The 17055-nt window shown below is 36.6% G+C and overlaps 1 protein-coding gene across 2 annotated transcripts in view; it reads right to left on the bottom strand.

Annotated features, from left to right (window-relative positions):
- Positions 1–17055, bottom strand: part of LOC141397630 (uncharacterized) — a 436048-nt gene that overhangs the window by 300362 nt on the left and 118631 nt on the right. The gene's annotated exons all lie outside the window — the stretch shown is intronic.

Here is a 17055-nt window from a genome sequence, read left to right as displayed (position 1 = left end):
ATGTATTCATACGCCTTTTTAGTGGGTTCATCATCGCTCATTCTTTTGATATGGCCTAGCCAACGCAATCGCTGCATCTCGATACGTTTAACAATATTGATGTCGTTGTATAGCAGATACAGCTCGTGGTTCATGCGACGTCGATATTCACCGTCAACGCAGATTGGTCCGTAGATCTTTCGAAGAATTTTTCTCTCAAACACACCAAGCACTGCCATGTCTGCTTGCGCAAGTACCCAGACTTCGGAGCCATACATCAGCACGGGTAGTATCAGTGTTTTGTAGAGCGTTATTTTTGTTTGACGAGATGTGGCTTTGTTTTTAAACTGCTTACTTAATCCAAAGTAGCATCTGTTGGCCAATACAATTCTTCTTTTTATTTCACAACTGATGTCGTTTGTTGTGTTGACGGAGGTGCCGAGGTAGACGAAGTCTTTTACTACCTCAATATTATAGGAACCAACTTCCACAGTCGGTCCGAGCTCAATGGACGCATTGCGCGTCGACACCATCAACTTGGTCTTCTCACCGTTTACCGCCAGACCCACTTTAGCAGATTCTCCTTCGACTTTTATAAAGGTATCAGTTACTTCTTTTACTGATCGACCCATGATGTCTATATCATCAGCATAAGCAAGTAACATGTGACTATTGGTGTAGATTGTGCCACTTCTTTTGACGTTTGCCTCTCGTATAACCTTTTCTAGCAGGATGTTGAAGAGGTCACACGAAAGGCTGTCTCCTTGTCTGAAACCTCTTTTGGTACCAAACTCTTCGGAGAGGTTCTTTCCTATTTTAACTGAGGACCTCGTGTCAGTTAAAGTCATTTTACAAAGCCGGATGAGCTTTGCGGGAATACCAAATTCAGACATGGCTTGGAATACCTTTGAGCGCAGCGGACTGTCGAAGGCTGCTTTATAATCGACAAAAAGGTGGTAGGTGTCGATCTGCATCTCTTGGGTCTTCTCCAGGATTTGCCGCAGGGTAAATATCTGGTCAATGGTGGACTTGCCAGGTCTAAAGCCGCATTGGTATGGTCCAATAATCTCGTTGACCATTGGCTTTAGTCGTTCGCACAATATCCCTGACACGATCTTGTAGGCAATAGGGAGTAGACTTATGCCCCTATAGTTAGAGCATACAGTCTTATCTCCCTTCTTGTGGACGGGGCACAGGATACTCAGGTTCCAATCGTCGGGTACTCGTTCTTCCTGCCAGATGGTGCTAACTAGCTGATGAATACACCTTATCAGCGTGTCGCCTCCGGTTTTGAACAGCTCGGCTGGTAAGCCATCGGCCCCTGCTGCCTTATTATTCTTCAGCCGATTTATTGCTGTCTTTACCTCATCTTGGCTGGGCGGTATACATTCAATACCATCTTCTGGGATTGGGACTGTGGTATCTTCGTCGTCTTCGCTGCTATTGGATACCAACAGATTTGAAAAATGTTCTTTCCATATCCTGAGTACACTATCTGTATCAGTTACCAAATTACCTTGCTGGTCTCTACAGGAGGATGTGCCTGTACCAAAGCCATCAGTTTGATGCTTGACTCTTTGGTAGAATTTTCGGACTTCATTCTGGCTCCTGTACATCTCGATTTTTTCACACTCCCGCTTTTCCATCTTTCTCTTTTTCCTGCGGAAAAGACGTTTCTCCTCTCTCCTTTTCTCCCTGTATCTCTCTCGTGCGCTACGCGTTGCTACGGATTGTAAAGTAGCCTTATATGCCGCATTTTTCTCTTCGGTGGCAGCACGACACTCCTCATCATACCATGGATTCCTTGGTGGAGGTCTCTGGTATCCAAGTATGGATTTTGCGTGTGTCTGTTCGTACTTTGTTTGCTACGTTTAAGCGGGTGCGTACCTTTGCTGCAACAAGGTAGTGGTCCGAATCAATGTTTGCGCCTCGGAACGATCGTACATCCAACACGCTCGATGAATGTCTTCCATCTATCACAACATGATCAATTTGGTTTCTTGTTTTCTGATCTGGAGACAGCCAGGTGCCCTTATGAATATCGAGATGATTAAATCTGGTACTGCTAACTACCATGTTTTTTGCAGCTGCAAAGTCTATCAGTCTCATACCATTGTCAGATGTTTCACTGTGAAGACTGAATTTCCCGACTGTTGGGCCAAAGATATTCTCCTTTCCAATTTTGGCATTAAAATCGCCTAGAATGATTTTAATGTCATGGGCAGGGCAACGGTCATATGTTTCTTCTAAGCGCTCGTAAAATATATCTTTGGTCTGTTCATCCTTTTCTTCAGTGGGAGCATGAGCGCAAATAAAGCTGATGTTGAAGAATTTAGCTTTTATTCGAATTGCAGCAAGTCTTTCATTCACTGGAGTGAAGCTGGATACAAGATGTTTTAGTCTCCGACTAACTACGAATCCACAACCAAACTCATGCTTTACGTCATGGCAGCTATAATACAGTGCGTCACCTTTAGGTGTTGTTGTGACGCCTTTCCCAATCCATCGTATTTCCTGTATGGCAGTAATATCGGTCTTGTACTTTTCAAGTACGTCTGCCAATGCGAAGACTGCACCTTCTCTATAAAGAGTGCGAACATTCCAGGTGCAGATTCGCAGATCATGGTCCTTAAAACGTTTGCGGGGTTCGTCAACTTTAGAGGGGTTTGTTTTTCTTTTCTTTCGTTTTTTCATAGTAGGCTGTTTTTTCTAGGGGAGGGTTACTAACCCGACGCCCAAACCCAAGTTTTTAACGTTCTTATGGGTGAACGCGCGGCACATGTTAGCTCACTACCTTTAACGGGTGTTAAAGGCAGTTCCCCAGGTGACACCACGGGGAGGTCAGTGTCCACTTGGGATGAAAGAGGGACCAAGATAAATCCTGGGCTTTGCCATGTTAAAACCGGTCAGGACCGTTCCTTGGTATCTTCCATCCCCTACGGTGACGCATCGCATACTCTAATTACGTCTAAAATATTGGACTGCAACCATGATTTCAATAATTTTCCGTTGGAATTCTCTGCTAAATCACCCCATTCCGGATTCCTTGAGTTTAAATCTCCACCGAAAATGAAGCCGTCGTAACTAGTACATGTTTGCAAGATTTTATCAAGGTCAGCTTCCAGCTGCTGTGCAGGATAATTGCAAGGAACGTATAAGGATCCCAAAACGATTTTTTTCCGAATTGCGTTCTGTAAAGTTTCATATTGGATTAAGCATGTATTTATGCCGACATCACTGATGACAATTTTTGAGTACTGTATGGATTTCCTTATAATAACGGCTACACCAATTGGTGAGAGATCATTAATAATATCGTATCCATCTATTCTAACTTTCCTGTTTCTTCGTAGATGACACTCTTGGACGAATGCCACATCGATGTTGTTGGAAGAAAGGGTTTTTTGCAGATCTATTTGCCTGCTTTTATCATTAAGAGATCTGACATTGAAGGTTAATAAATTAATCATTCTATGGATCATATTGCTGCTTAACTTTTTTTAGAATTCGCTTAAATTCTATCTTGGCTTTGGATTTTTCCATGTTTTTAAATTCATCTAAGAATATAGAAATTTCTTGCTCCAGCGTCAGTTCTTCTGGTTCCAAGAAATAATTGGCTAGTTTCAAGAAATCATCCACCATTGATGGTTTTTGGATTGTTGAATGGTTGTCAGTGTGTCTAAAATGACTAGCAAAAGATATATGTGGTGTTGTGGCCATACTAACAGCCTTAACATTTCTGATGGCGGTGGCTTTTTCTTCCTGCATCTTGCTAATTTTGCTTCTTTTAGCTGCGATGTATTTTTTATAAACTGGACAGCCTTTAAAATTCGCAGGGTGTCCAAATGCTTGGCAATTTATGCAATATGGTTTTTCTGTGTCAGATTGTACTCTCTGGCAGTTCCCTGGTTCGTGAAGTTTGTCACATTTAATGCATTTATACGCCGAATTACAGTTGCGAGAAGTATGTCCCCACCGTTGGCACCTATGGCATTGAGTTTCGCTATTCCTTCTTTTGGGTTTTTCCCAATAAACATCCTGCAACCATATTCTCTTAATATGGGAGATATCACCAAGCTTTTTGCCTGGTAGCAAGGAGACTAAGAATAAGCCAGTGTCATTTCCCTTCTTTATAGAATGTGGAGTAATGAAATTCTTGACTGATGCCACAGTTTCTGGGACCAATAAGTCTAGCTCGGCTTTAATTTCATCACCGTTCTTGTAAGAATACAGGCCTCTTAATATTACGCCAACCTGTTTCAATTCTTTTGGAGTGAAAGAATATGAATGGATACCTTTCTCTCTCAAAAGGGCCATCATAGAAGAATGTACATTGGGATCTGCAAAGTACAATTTGCTTTTGTTTTTATTAACATTTTTTACTCTTATCCCAGATTCTGGGACAGATTCCCTAAGGGTATCAACAAGTGTCTTGATGTTGACATTGAATACAAAAATGGGCGGACACCATTTTGTTTTTGGTTGTGGTTGCTTTTTATCATTTGGTTGGATAGGTTGTGTTTGCGTTTTATTAGCAGCAGTTGGACATTGTATATTAACGTCAGTTAATACGCTGAGAATACCAAACCTGTTATTATCCTGTGGATCGTGATTTGCAAGCTTTTCCTTAAGTTCAGAAATGCCGATGTTTAATGGTGAAGTCTTCCTTTCAATTCGCAGTCTCTTGCGTTCATTTGCGTTGCTGGGAATTGTTGTTGCTTTATATGGTTGAGCAACAAAATCAGTGTTGGTGGAAGTTGACGCCTCCTCTTCCGCCACGTCATACTCCATATCCGGTAAAGATGCAGGCATCATTCATGCAAAATGATGCAATTCTGATGCCCACAAGTTTGAAATTTCCAATGAAATTTTAATTTAAAATTTGATTTTCTTTCCGCTCAAAAACAATACGTCCAATTTGTTTCAGTGTTGCCAGAGTTTTTCGTGTGCGCTCATTTAACGTTGCTCTCTCCACACACACAATTCAACCCATTGAAAAAGCATGCACGCACACAATGACACCCCGTAAAGTATGCAATAGAAAAGTATGGTGCCTGACGCTGAATTAGAACATTAACACAACATTAACACCTTGTATGCCGTCTAAAAGTAGGCTATAAAGTTATGCTTTGTTGAGTCGACAGTGTATATTTATTTATCATAGGATGTTCTTAAAATATAAACTTTTTGATTGAACTTTGAACAACTGTGCAATCACAGTGGTTCATTCCTCCTTTGAACACAACAATTTAATAGTTTGCTATCTGACAAGAACTTTATATTTTTTGCGTTGGTAAATGCGTTGGCGGCTAAATATCAGTAATTAAGTCTTCACTTCAAATAAAATCGTACTAAATTCGAGCAGCATTTAGACGATTATGAAAAGGAAGTCCCATTGAGCTATTCTGTGTCGGAAAATGTTCCACATAGTTTCTTCTTACATCTACTTCTTTCGTTAGCTTTTTATTTTTTTTTTCCACTGCATACCTCCAACTTTATAAAGATTTCATTCCTTAATTACACACCTAACAGAATTCAACTCCTTCATCAACTATTTTGATAGTGACAAAATATTGGATCGATTTCCTACTTTCATTATATTTCTTCTACATTCCAAATACGTCTTCCATCATCCACTTTTTTTTTTTTTTTTTTTTTATTTATTTACTTAAGTCTATAGATTAATACAATCCTTACAGACTATAATACATACTAAGTACATGCATATATACAAAATATCAAATTTACAAAAAGTAAAAATAGAGAAAAACAGAAGCTATTCATTAAGGGATATTATAATTTTTCTTTTTACTGATTCTCGTGATTCACAAACATCTATTATACTACAAAATTTATTAAATTCCAAAAGCAGACGGCGTAAGGGATCATTATTTTCATAGTTTGACCGATAGTAATCTACATATAATAACTGATAGTTACGTGTTTGTCTGATTGGTACGTTAAAGCAAAGTTTTTTTAGGATAAAATCAGAAAATAGTTTTCCTTGCATAATGTTTAGTATGAAGGTCACATTCAACATAGTTCTTCGACTTTTCAAAGTGGGGAGTTTTATTTGGTTTAACCTGTATTTGTACGATGGTAGTGTATGTATTGTCCAACCGCGACCCCTAAGACAAAACAAAAGAAATTGCTTTTGAACAGATTCTATTGCTTTTATATGGATTAAATAAGTTGGATCCCAGATAATTGACCCATACTCTAATGTAGAACGAACAAATGATATATACAGTTGTTTTGTTACCAACGGGTCTGAAAATTCTCTACTCCATCTTTTGATAAATCCCAGATTTCTGTAGGCCTTATTTGTAATCGCAGAAATATGTTCCTTGAAATTTAAACGGTTGTCTAAGAATATTCCCAAATCGTTAATGAATACAACATTTTCAACAATCTGATCATTAAGATGATAAAACGTATCAATCTTCTTTAGTCTAAAAAATGACATGTGCTTACATTTAAGGACATTTAGCTCCAACATGTTTATATTGCACCAATGACAGAAACGGTCTAAATCGGATTGTAGAAGATGTTGATTCGATGGGTCACTGAATGATTGGAATATTTTGACATCATCGACAAACATGAGAATATTGGAGTTTTGTAAATCATTTGGCAGATCATTAATAAATAGTGTAAATAATACCGGTCCAAGATGGCTCCCCTGCGGAACCCCAGATGTAACATATATTTTATCGGATATAGCAGTGCCAAATTTAACTGTTTGCTCCCTATCGCTGAGATATTGGCGAGAAGCCAATAGCGTTTAGTTTGAGTAATAATAGTTCATGATTTACTTTGTCAAAAGCCTTGCTGAAATCAGTGTAAATACAGTCCGTTTGGCAACGATTTCGAAAGCCCTCATTAACATTTGAAGTTAGTTCTAGTAAATTTGTAATGGTAGATCGACTTTTTCGAAACCCGTGTTGATGATTGGACAGTATAGGAGAAACTTGAAAGGATACTAATTCAGTAACCATTTTCTCAAATAATTTTGGAATTGAATTCAATTTTGCAATACCTCTATAATTGGTAGCCTCATTTCTACTACCTGATTTAAATAAGGGAACAATAAACGACTGTTTCCATTTTAAAGGGAAATGATCGGCACGAATAGATTCATTAAACATTATACTAAGAGGAAGTGCAAGATTTTCAGCACAGTTCTTTAATATGCAGGCAGGTATTCCATCTGGACCTGGGGATGTTATGTTTTTTAGAGATTTTAACTTTGTTAGCACATCAGAAACTATTAATGAAGGAAGATTTATGGACGGAAATTCTGGCAAGGGATATGGATATTCGGTTGCATTGTTGTACGATTTATTTGAATAAGTTGTTTCAAAGAATGATGCAAATGTATTTGATATAGAGATGTCATCTTCCGCAACAATAGTTTTAAACTTTAAGATTTTTGGCAAAGTATGCGATTGACGCTTTGAATTTATAAAACCAGAAAAGGATTTAGGATTTGTAACTAATTTTTGTTTGACTTCCGAAATATAACTTCTATACAGCCGATTATTTAGAATAGTAAATTTCGATCTGGCAACTACATAAACTGCAAAATCAGAAGGGGAACCACATCGCTTGTATTTTTTATAAAGTTTATTTTTCTTGTTCTTTAACTTACTTAAAGTTGCGGTATTCCATGGTGGACCAGAACGTCTAATAATTTTAGATATTGGCACAGTTTTCGACATGGCATTTTCAAGAGTAGTATAGAAACTTTGTAACATATCATCAAGTGTGTCACAAGATTGGAGTATATACCAGTTTGTTAAGCTCAAAAGAGCATTTAAGTTTGTATAATTTGTACGAGAGAAACAATATATAGGTTTAGTTAATTGCTTTATAACAGGAATAGAAATGGGAGGTAATTCAAGAATTAGTTTTATGGTTGGGTGAAATTTATCTTCCGGGCGCACCAAGGGATCACACCGAACAGGTTGAATATTAAAAGGATGGTTCACAAATATTAGGTCAAGCAATTTACCAAGGGAGTTATGAATGCCATTTATTTGTGATAAACCAAGACAAAATAATGGTTCAATAGATTGGATAATGTTATAGTTTGTGTTAGTAGGTAAAAGATCCATAGATTCGAAATTATGGGTCCATTTAATGTTAGGTAAGTTAAAGTCTCCAAGGACTATTAAAATATCATTTGGTTTCGCGGTTTGAAAAGCTTCAGAAATGCATGACGTGTGTTTCTCATATATATTAATACTTGATCCAGGGGGTATATATGAACAAGTTATATGTATAGCTAAATGGTTTAGACGAATTTTTACGGCAATTAATTCAATATCATCCGATAGGGATAATGGTATTTCATGTGATGGGTATTTAGACGATACAGCTATAAGAACCCCACCTCCTCTGCTTTTGGAACTATTAACTCGATCACGCCTAAAAATTTGGAACGTTGGACAAAGAATTTCAGCATCATATATATTTTTATTTAGCCAGGTTTCAGTAAATGCTATAATATCGGTTTCAAAAGCAAAGCTATCAATAAAAAGTGATGATATTTTAGTGTTTAAACCTCTTACATTTTGATATATTATGCTGAAATCATCCACAGAAGAAGAAGAAGAATTAGAAATTAGTTTTTTGATTGAGTGTTATCTAACAGGACATTTGGTAAATAAGCTATATTAGATCTCTGAATATCTCTATAAATATATTCGCGAACTATAGTGTACTCTGGCCAAAAAGATTCATGTAAAACAGTATCAAAGAATTCTGCAGGGATAGTAATTCTAAAAGAGGCCTTGCTACGTTGTTGTGTGTACTTAAATTTATAAACCATAATTTCAGCGTTAACATTAATTTTGCTCTTTATGTACGATAAGACATGTTCTTCAGAAGTTTCTGCAGCAAGACGAGCTATGAAGATTGATTTCATGGGAGTGACTGCCCTTAAATTCGGAATGGGGGGATTAGTTTTACGTAAAACGTTTGGTGGTGAAGGTGATGGCAACGGTGAATGAAATTCTGATGAACCCGATGGAGTTACATCTGCAGTTAGATTATTCTTTTCAGTTGTTTGATGTGGTGATGCTATCTTTGATGGAGAATTTTGAATAGAAATTAAGGGAATTGCAAGATTATTAGATTCGTTATTTAGTAAGTTTGTAGTGTTTTCCGATGGCTTCTTTCTTTTACGAAGGGAATCATTCGGAGATTGGAGAAATTGGTCCAGTGAAGACGTATTATTAAATATTTCTTTATATTTAATAAATCTTTCCATTAAAGTATTGAATTCAATGCTCATTTGATTTAATTCCATAAAGGTGGATTTGAAGAACTTGAAAAATTCAGCATCATAGACACGACATTTTTTACAGCACCAACGTAACCCTTTATTCTCCTGTAGGTTGTCCGCTGAACGAGGCGTTAAATCAAGACATTTAATATGATACGAATCCAGGCAAAGCCAACAAGATACCATTCTCTCCGTATCAGACTTCGCGAATGCACAATTGCGTAAAGGACAGCTCATTTTAAATAATATTTTAATTTAAACTTCAGTGGCAAAGTAAATGGTGTAAAAAAAAGTGAGGACAACGATAAGCAGCAACACAGGGTAACGTAAACAGGGTGATAAAACCACGTTAGCCAATTCACAAACCGCAACAGATCAATACACAGGTTCAGCAACCACAACAGGGTGATGGAATATATTTAAAAAGTCTCTAGTTATTATGGAAAGAGCTTTTTGTTTTTTTGTTTTTGTTTTTAGTATGAAAGCACAAAAACGGAACGCAGGTTGACGTTTTGATTAGAGACAAGCATCGACGGATTAAAGCTTTCCCTCAATTTGCGGGTGAAAACAAAGCACAAAACGAACAACAAAATATAAACAAAGAGTTTTGTCTTATTTTTGTTTTGCCGAAAACACAATAAATGCACCAATATTTATAAATTTTCGAATGTTTTGATGTGGTAACTTTGTGATGTGTTAATATTTCCGGTTTTTGTTCGTTAATATAGTGCAGAAAGGCGAAAAATTTTGGTTGTTATTAGGAGCGATTTGAAAGCACGTCCGTATTGTTCGATCTCTCTCTCTCTTGTTCATTTTGGTATTTGCGGTTTGCTACTAATCTGTTAACTTGCTGCGCTTTCTCTTCCTTTGTGTTGCTTGCAACTGTCCCAATATCTGATTACTCCAATACTTACAAGTAGTGGCAATCCGTGTATTTCTGTCTCCCATAGATATTGCTAAGTGTTCTTTTCTCTGACCATAGGCAGTTGGTGATTGATGAAAGCCTTTGTGTAAATTTCATCCTCTGTAAAGTGGCTAAAGGGGAGAGAGACTGTGATACAGTACAAAAGGCGACATTCGTATACTTCGAGTTTATTAATTAACGAGCGTTACAATGACATGGCTGTTAAATGACAAAACGCCAAAGGATACGAAAGTGGCGTAGCAGTGCACGGTGGTCTCTGCCATTGGTCACAAAATAAAACAAGTATTAGATTTTTTATTTTATATGATTGAGACACTTATGTTATCGATATAATCTATATATATATATAAAATTCTTCGAGTCTGCCATGATGTTCGAAATTAAACTCCTCCGAAACAGCTGGACCTAATTCTACGAAATTTTGTATGTGGAGTTTTTAGGTCTGAGAATAGGTTTTTAGCTATTTTTTATACTGGTCAGTTGAGTGACCAGGGTACCTTCCCCACAAATTTTTTTTAAGAAAACATGAAATCAAAGATATTTTTGAACGTATTGTTTAAAAATTGCTTGCAATACTATGGTAATAATTGTCTCCATCCTGAATGGTCATCTCGGAAGTGGAATATCGCGGTCAGCCCAATTTTTCAAAATTGTATAATTATAAATATTATACTTAATTTTAGTAAGCGTGACTACAAAAACGCTATAAACACTGGCTTCAATAAGTGGGACTGTGCGATCACCCCACATGTTTGTGTACAGTACAACCCCGATAATATTAAATGTCGCTTGACCGAAGTTCCAAAAAATCGATTGAGAAATCAGGCAAAACCTGATTTTTTTAAAGATGGTTAAATAACTAGAACGTCTAAAAAATTGGCATTGGCCACTAAAACGACGCGCTAACAATGCGGTATATCTATAATCTATCTAAATGTATGTCAAGTTCTTTAAGACTAGGGTTTTGGGGTTTCCCGGTTTTTATCATTCACGGGAAACGAGAATCAAAAAATCGCCATTCCCGGGAATACGGGATTTCCCGGGAAATTTTAAAATACGAAAGTGGATCAATATTTCCGTGATTTGTTTATCTTCCCATAGTAACTTATATGAAATACAATATTTTCAAAGAGTGGCGGGCTGAAAAATGGATGACACGTTTTCGTTCTATCGATTAAAAACGAAAAAATATGGAAAAATTCACCATGTTGCCTGGATTTTGCCCACACTGACCATTTCAATTATTCAAAGCTAATGAAATCGCTCTATGGAAATTAATTTGGCTCAAACAATGAAGTTATTGATCAGAAATTCCAATTTTATGGACCTCGAAAATGGTATGTTTTATTCTTATGCTTAAAATTGCTTCAAACAAGTAAGAAAACATCAGTCAGCTGTGCCGACTGGGATATACCCTCAGCCTCGGACCTAAAGAAAATAAGCAAACACAATACTTCTGACGTTTCTAGGGGCTTTTTGAGTTTTTGAGGCAATTTTTAGGAAGTATGGATTTGCCCCGAAAAAATTGTACCGTTTTAACTAGGGCCGCACATAAACCATGTTGTTGGACCGATATAGTCCATATTACAACATAATACGTGACTAGATGAAATAATACGATATGCAAAGTTAGGAAACATCCTGCGGGAGTTATCTTGCCAATTTTCCATTTTAATTGTTGCCGTCAAGGTTTCTTGGAGCTTTTAAGAAGTATGAAATTGCCCTTTTAAGAAGTATGAAATTGCCCCCGACAAAATTTGTGTCGTAGTAAAGGGGGCCGTAAAGACAAATTGCTGACAAAATTTCAAATCGATCCGAGAGGAAATCTAAAACTTCACTTTTTTGTGTGGAACCCGTTCTATGCCTGGAAGTAATATTACCAAATGCAATATTATGACCGATTCGGTTATCGTGCGCACCATTTTGGTGATAATATTTAAACGTTTGTGGGGAAGGTACCGGAAGTAGTAGACCATCGATACGGTCCATCTTCGAACTTAAACTAAGCTTAACAAAAAATCTCGAATGCCAAATTTTTGACCTGATCGGTGGCTTCGTTCGAAAGTTATCGTGCGCACCAGCCAGCAAGCCGGACCCTCTTTAGCCCAATGGCTGAGGGTATAAAAATGGGACTTTAAAATAGAAAATATTCTTTCGCACTTAAATAAAATATAATAAAAATCCGTCGATATAGACCATGCTTTTGGTGCGGCTCTTATAACTTTTTCCCTGAAGACACTTTTGTAGATTAAAGTAAAATCTAAAAAATGTGACGGGCATAGTTTTTTCATTAATTCAATATTAGTTGTGATAAATATAAAAATGCGGTGCGGGATTTCCCTATCCAAAACCCTTTTTAAGACTGACATGATGTTGTAAATTAAATTTCCGAATTGTTGGATGTTTTGGAAGCAGAATTCCGCGATTACGTCCAATTTTTGACAACTTTATTCTTAATGCAAACACGCCATGAACGTTGACTTCAGTGCTTGGATTAACTCGATCAAGATCACGTTTTTTATACAGCAAAGGCTAGATAAATTCAACTAGCATTATGAATTCATTTTTCATGAATCATTGATATTTTCATGTTTAGGAGCTTCAGTGAATCAGCACTTTGTTAACAAACAGTAAAAACGGCGTTAAGTTCGACCGCGCCAAACTTTTTTACTATTCGCGACAATTTATATTGAAACCAGATTTTAGCCATTTCTATTGGATTATGTGGCTGAAACCTCCAAGGGCGACTAAATACCAAATATAGCCATATCGGTTGAATAATGCTGCTAAAACCTTGCATATACTGAACATTGGGAGGTACCGTTCTATGTAGTCTATATAAAAACCTAAACATGTACCGAATAGTCTATGTGGGAATGTCTTCTACCCACAACGAAGACTAAATAATAAATTATAGACATGACGGTGGGAAACCTCCAAACTATTCTATGGAAGCTATATCAGAACGTAGACTTATACCGACAAATCTATGCAGGTATGCTTACGACCCCCCGACGGAGACCAACAACAACCATTTCGGTTGGAAAATTAGGCAAAACCTCTTTACTATAGAAAATCATGAGGTACCTTTCTATGGGAGCTTTATCAAAAAGTGGACCTGTAGCGACAACAACGGACACCAACAAACCAAATAATAGCCATATCAGTTTAACAATTTGGCTAAACTCTGGAAAATACCCAACATCGGGTGCTTTATCAGAAACTGGACACAGAATGCTTATACCCCAAGGAAGACTAAATCCCATTTAATGGCGAATGCCGAAAATCGGATGGTACGGTTCCATGGGGATTATAACAAAACGTGGACCGGTATAACCCATTTGCAATACCAAACATCCTTGGAGAAATTCATTACAAAGTTCAATGTTAAATATTGCGGACTGTATCTTGATTTCAGCTGAAGAACATCGCTACATTAATACATTTTTATTCTGATCAAAAAAAAAAAAATCGAAGTGTTACAAACGGAAACAAAAAAAAAACTAATTTCCTATTTTAAATTTGCAGATACAATTACATGAGAGTTTTGCTAAAAATTTTATTTTATCAAATTTCAAGAAGAATGGATAATTACGTCAAATCGGTTCGAAAATCGCAAGGTAATTCGATTATTCCCTTATTCCATTTGTAATTCAAATTATACCATTTATAAAAAGGAAAGAAACAAATGGAATAATTCGGATTACAAATAAAATAGTAAAATAAGTCGAACAACAAATGGAATAATTCGAATTACAATTGAAATGTTTCGAATTACCAATGCAATTCTCGAATTACAAATAAAATATAACGATTTAAAAATGGAATTCTCGAATTACAACTAAAATGATTCGAATTGAATCTGAAAAGGTGTAGATATATAAATATGTAGATGGGTTATAAATGTTTACACGGAAAAATAAAAAACGGGCCAGCAACGCGGACCGGGTCAGCTAGTTAATTAATATTTTTTGCATAATTTAATTCATTATTTTATTTCTCCTCCTGTTTCTTTTTATATTAATTATATTAAGTATATTAAGTTTGTTTTTCCGTTTGTAACGCATTGAAATAATCATTTGCGACCATATATTCTTGATCAGGATAAAATTTTGAGTCGATATAGCCATATCCGTCTATTGTAAAAACGCTAAGTCCGCAATAATTGTGCTCGAACGCTATATATTTTCTAACCGTGTGGTTTGCGATTTTTTTGCCAAACTACCTGTAATTTAACATTTGAGGTTCCCAGTGGTCACACAACATCACTACCAAAAATTTTTAACATAGGTCTATGTTTCGGTGTAGCCCCCACATAATGGTACCTCTCGATTTTCGGAATTTTGAGTACTTTGGCTACATTTTTTGACCGAACTACCTGCAATTTGACGTTTGAGGTTCTCAGAGGTCACAAACTATATGTCCATCAAAAATTGTCAACATCGATCCATGTGTCGGTATAGCCCCCATATAACAGTACCTCCCGATTTTCGTTATTTTGAGGAATTTAACTACCTTTTTTGACAGAAATACCTGCAATTTGACGTTTGGGACTTGGTTGCAAAACTACTCTATCAAACTCCACAAACAATTGATAATATAGATCCATGTTTCGGTATAGCCCCCATATAATGGTACCTCCCAATTTTTTGGTATTTTGAGGGTTTTAGCAATTTTTTTTACTGTATAACCTGTAATTTAACATTTAAGGTTCCCAGTGGTTACAAACTATCTTCACCAAAAATTGTCAACATGGGTCCATGTTTTGGCATAGCCCCCACATAAAGGTACATCCCGATTTTCGGTATTTTGAGAATTTTAGCTGCCTTTTTGGCACAGTTACCTGCAATTTCATGGTTGAGGCTTCTAGCTGTCACAAAACTAATCTAACAAAAATTTCAACATCATAGCTCCCATATAACGGCACCTCCCGATTTTCGTTATTTTGAGGAATTTAACTACCTTTTTTGACAGAAATACCTGCAATTTGACGTTTGGGACGTGGTTGCAAAACTACTCTATCAAACTCCACAAACAATTGATAATATAGATCCATGTTTCGGTATAGCCCCCATATAATGGTACCTCCCAATTTTTTGGTATTTTGAGGGTTTTAGCAATTTTTTTACTGTATAACCTGTAATTTAACATTTAAGGTTCCCAGTGGTTACAAACTATCTCCACCAAAAATTGTCAACATGGGTCCATGTTTTGGTATAGCCCCCACATAAAGGTGCATCCCGATTTTCGGTATTTTGAGGATTTTAGCTGCCTTTTTGGCACAGTTACCTGCAATTTCATGGTTGAGGCTTCTAGCTGTCACAAAACTAATCTAACAAAAAGTTTCAACATCATAGCTCCCATATAACGGTACCTCCCGATTTTCGTTGTTTTTGGGGATTTTAGCTAAAATTTCTAACCGGACTAGCTGTGATTTGCCATTTGAGGTTCTCAGTGTCACATAACGTATCCAACAAAAATTTTCAACATTGGTCCATGCTTTAGTATTGCCCACATATAACGGTACTTTCCTATTGTAGGTTATTTTTTATTTGACCTTTGCTATTCCCAGTGGTAACAAAACTTCTCCACCAAAAAATGTTAACATATGTTCACACATTGATGTAGCCAGCATATGAAGGTGGTGCCCGATTGAAGACATTTTTTGATACATTTTCTGACCTTATATAGGCATTTGGGTTTCCGTGGTTACAAAATATCTCAATTTAACATTGTGGTGGAGTATATAAAAAGTTCGGCCCGACCGAACATAACGCGGGTGATCAAACAAGAGTTATTTTTTTCAACAGCCTTTTTTTGGCAGATCAGGCGTGAGTCATGTCACGTGTTCAAGAAGCTTACGCCTCTACAACGTTTACAAATTGTTAAATCATTACTACGAAAATTCGCGTTATGTGGGGAGTTTGTTTTGAGCCTAATTTTGTTCAGTGATGAAACAAAATTGCCACATTTGGGAAGAAGAGCAACTTAAAGAGTTTCAAGAGCTGCCACTTCATCCAGAAAAAATGACGGTTTGTGGGTCGGTGGAATCGTCGGACCCTATTTCTTCAAAATGATGCTGGTTATGACCTTATCTTCAATGGCGACCGTTGTTGCGCAGTGCTAACCGACTACTTGATGTCTGAAATTGAAGCTCATAATCTTCGCGACATTTGGTTTCGATAAAACGGCGCCACTTTCCACACATGGCATCAATCAATGGATTTATTGAAAGAACACTTCGGCCACCAAGATCGTCCCATATCACACCGTTAGACTTTTTCCAGTGGGAATATGTAAAGTCGAAATTGTATGCGGATAAAGCCGCTTCGATTCCGATCTTGGGGAAAAATATCAGACGTAACATTCGCCAGTTACCAGTCGAAGTGCTCGAACGAGTCATCGAAAATTGGACTCAACGGATGGACCGTCAGAGACGTAGCCTCTGCCAATATTTGTTAGACATAATCTGCAAAAAATAAATGTCACCGAATGTTCTTTCAAATTATAAAAAACATTCCCCATTCAATTAGATTTTTCTGGTTTTTTTAAGGAAATAGGAACCTCTAAATGGATCACCCTTTATGTTATTTAAAAATTGTTTCATCTTTCAACATACACATATATTCTTTTTTTCTTAAATCGATTATATACTTCAAAGAATTGAATCCTTTTTTTTGTGTAAAAGGATTTTTTTATAAGTAACATCTTTATCAGCACTTAGATATTGATATTTGTTTATTAAATAAGACAACATGAACAAAAAATAAATTGAAAATTTAATTGAAAAATAAATGAAATTTTTTATATCAATTCCCCATTTACTTACAAACATTCAATGAAGAGGGAATTTGTTTTTAGT

Source organism: Musca autumnalis, unplaced genomic scaffold (assembly GCF_047663935.1).
Source record: "Musca autumnalis isolate F117 unplaced genomic scaffold, ASM4766393v1 scaffold_3, whole genome shotgun sequence".
Classification (NCBI taxonomy): domain Eukaryota; kingdom Metazoa; phylum Arthropoda; class Insecta; order Diptera; family Muscidae; genus Musca; species Musca autumnalis.
This window is presented reverse-complemented; position numbering and strand designations above follow the sequence as displayed.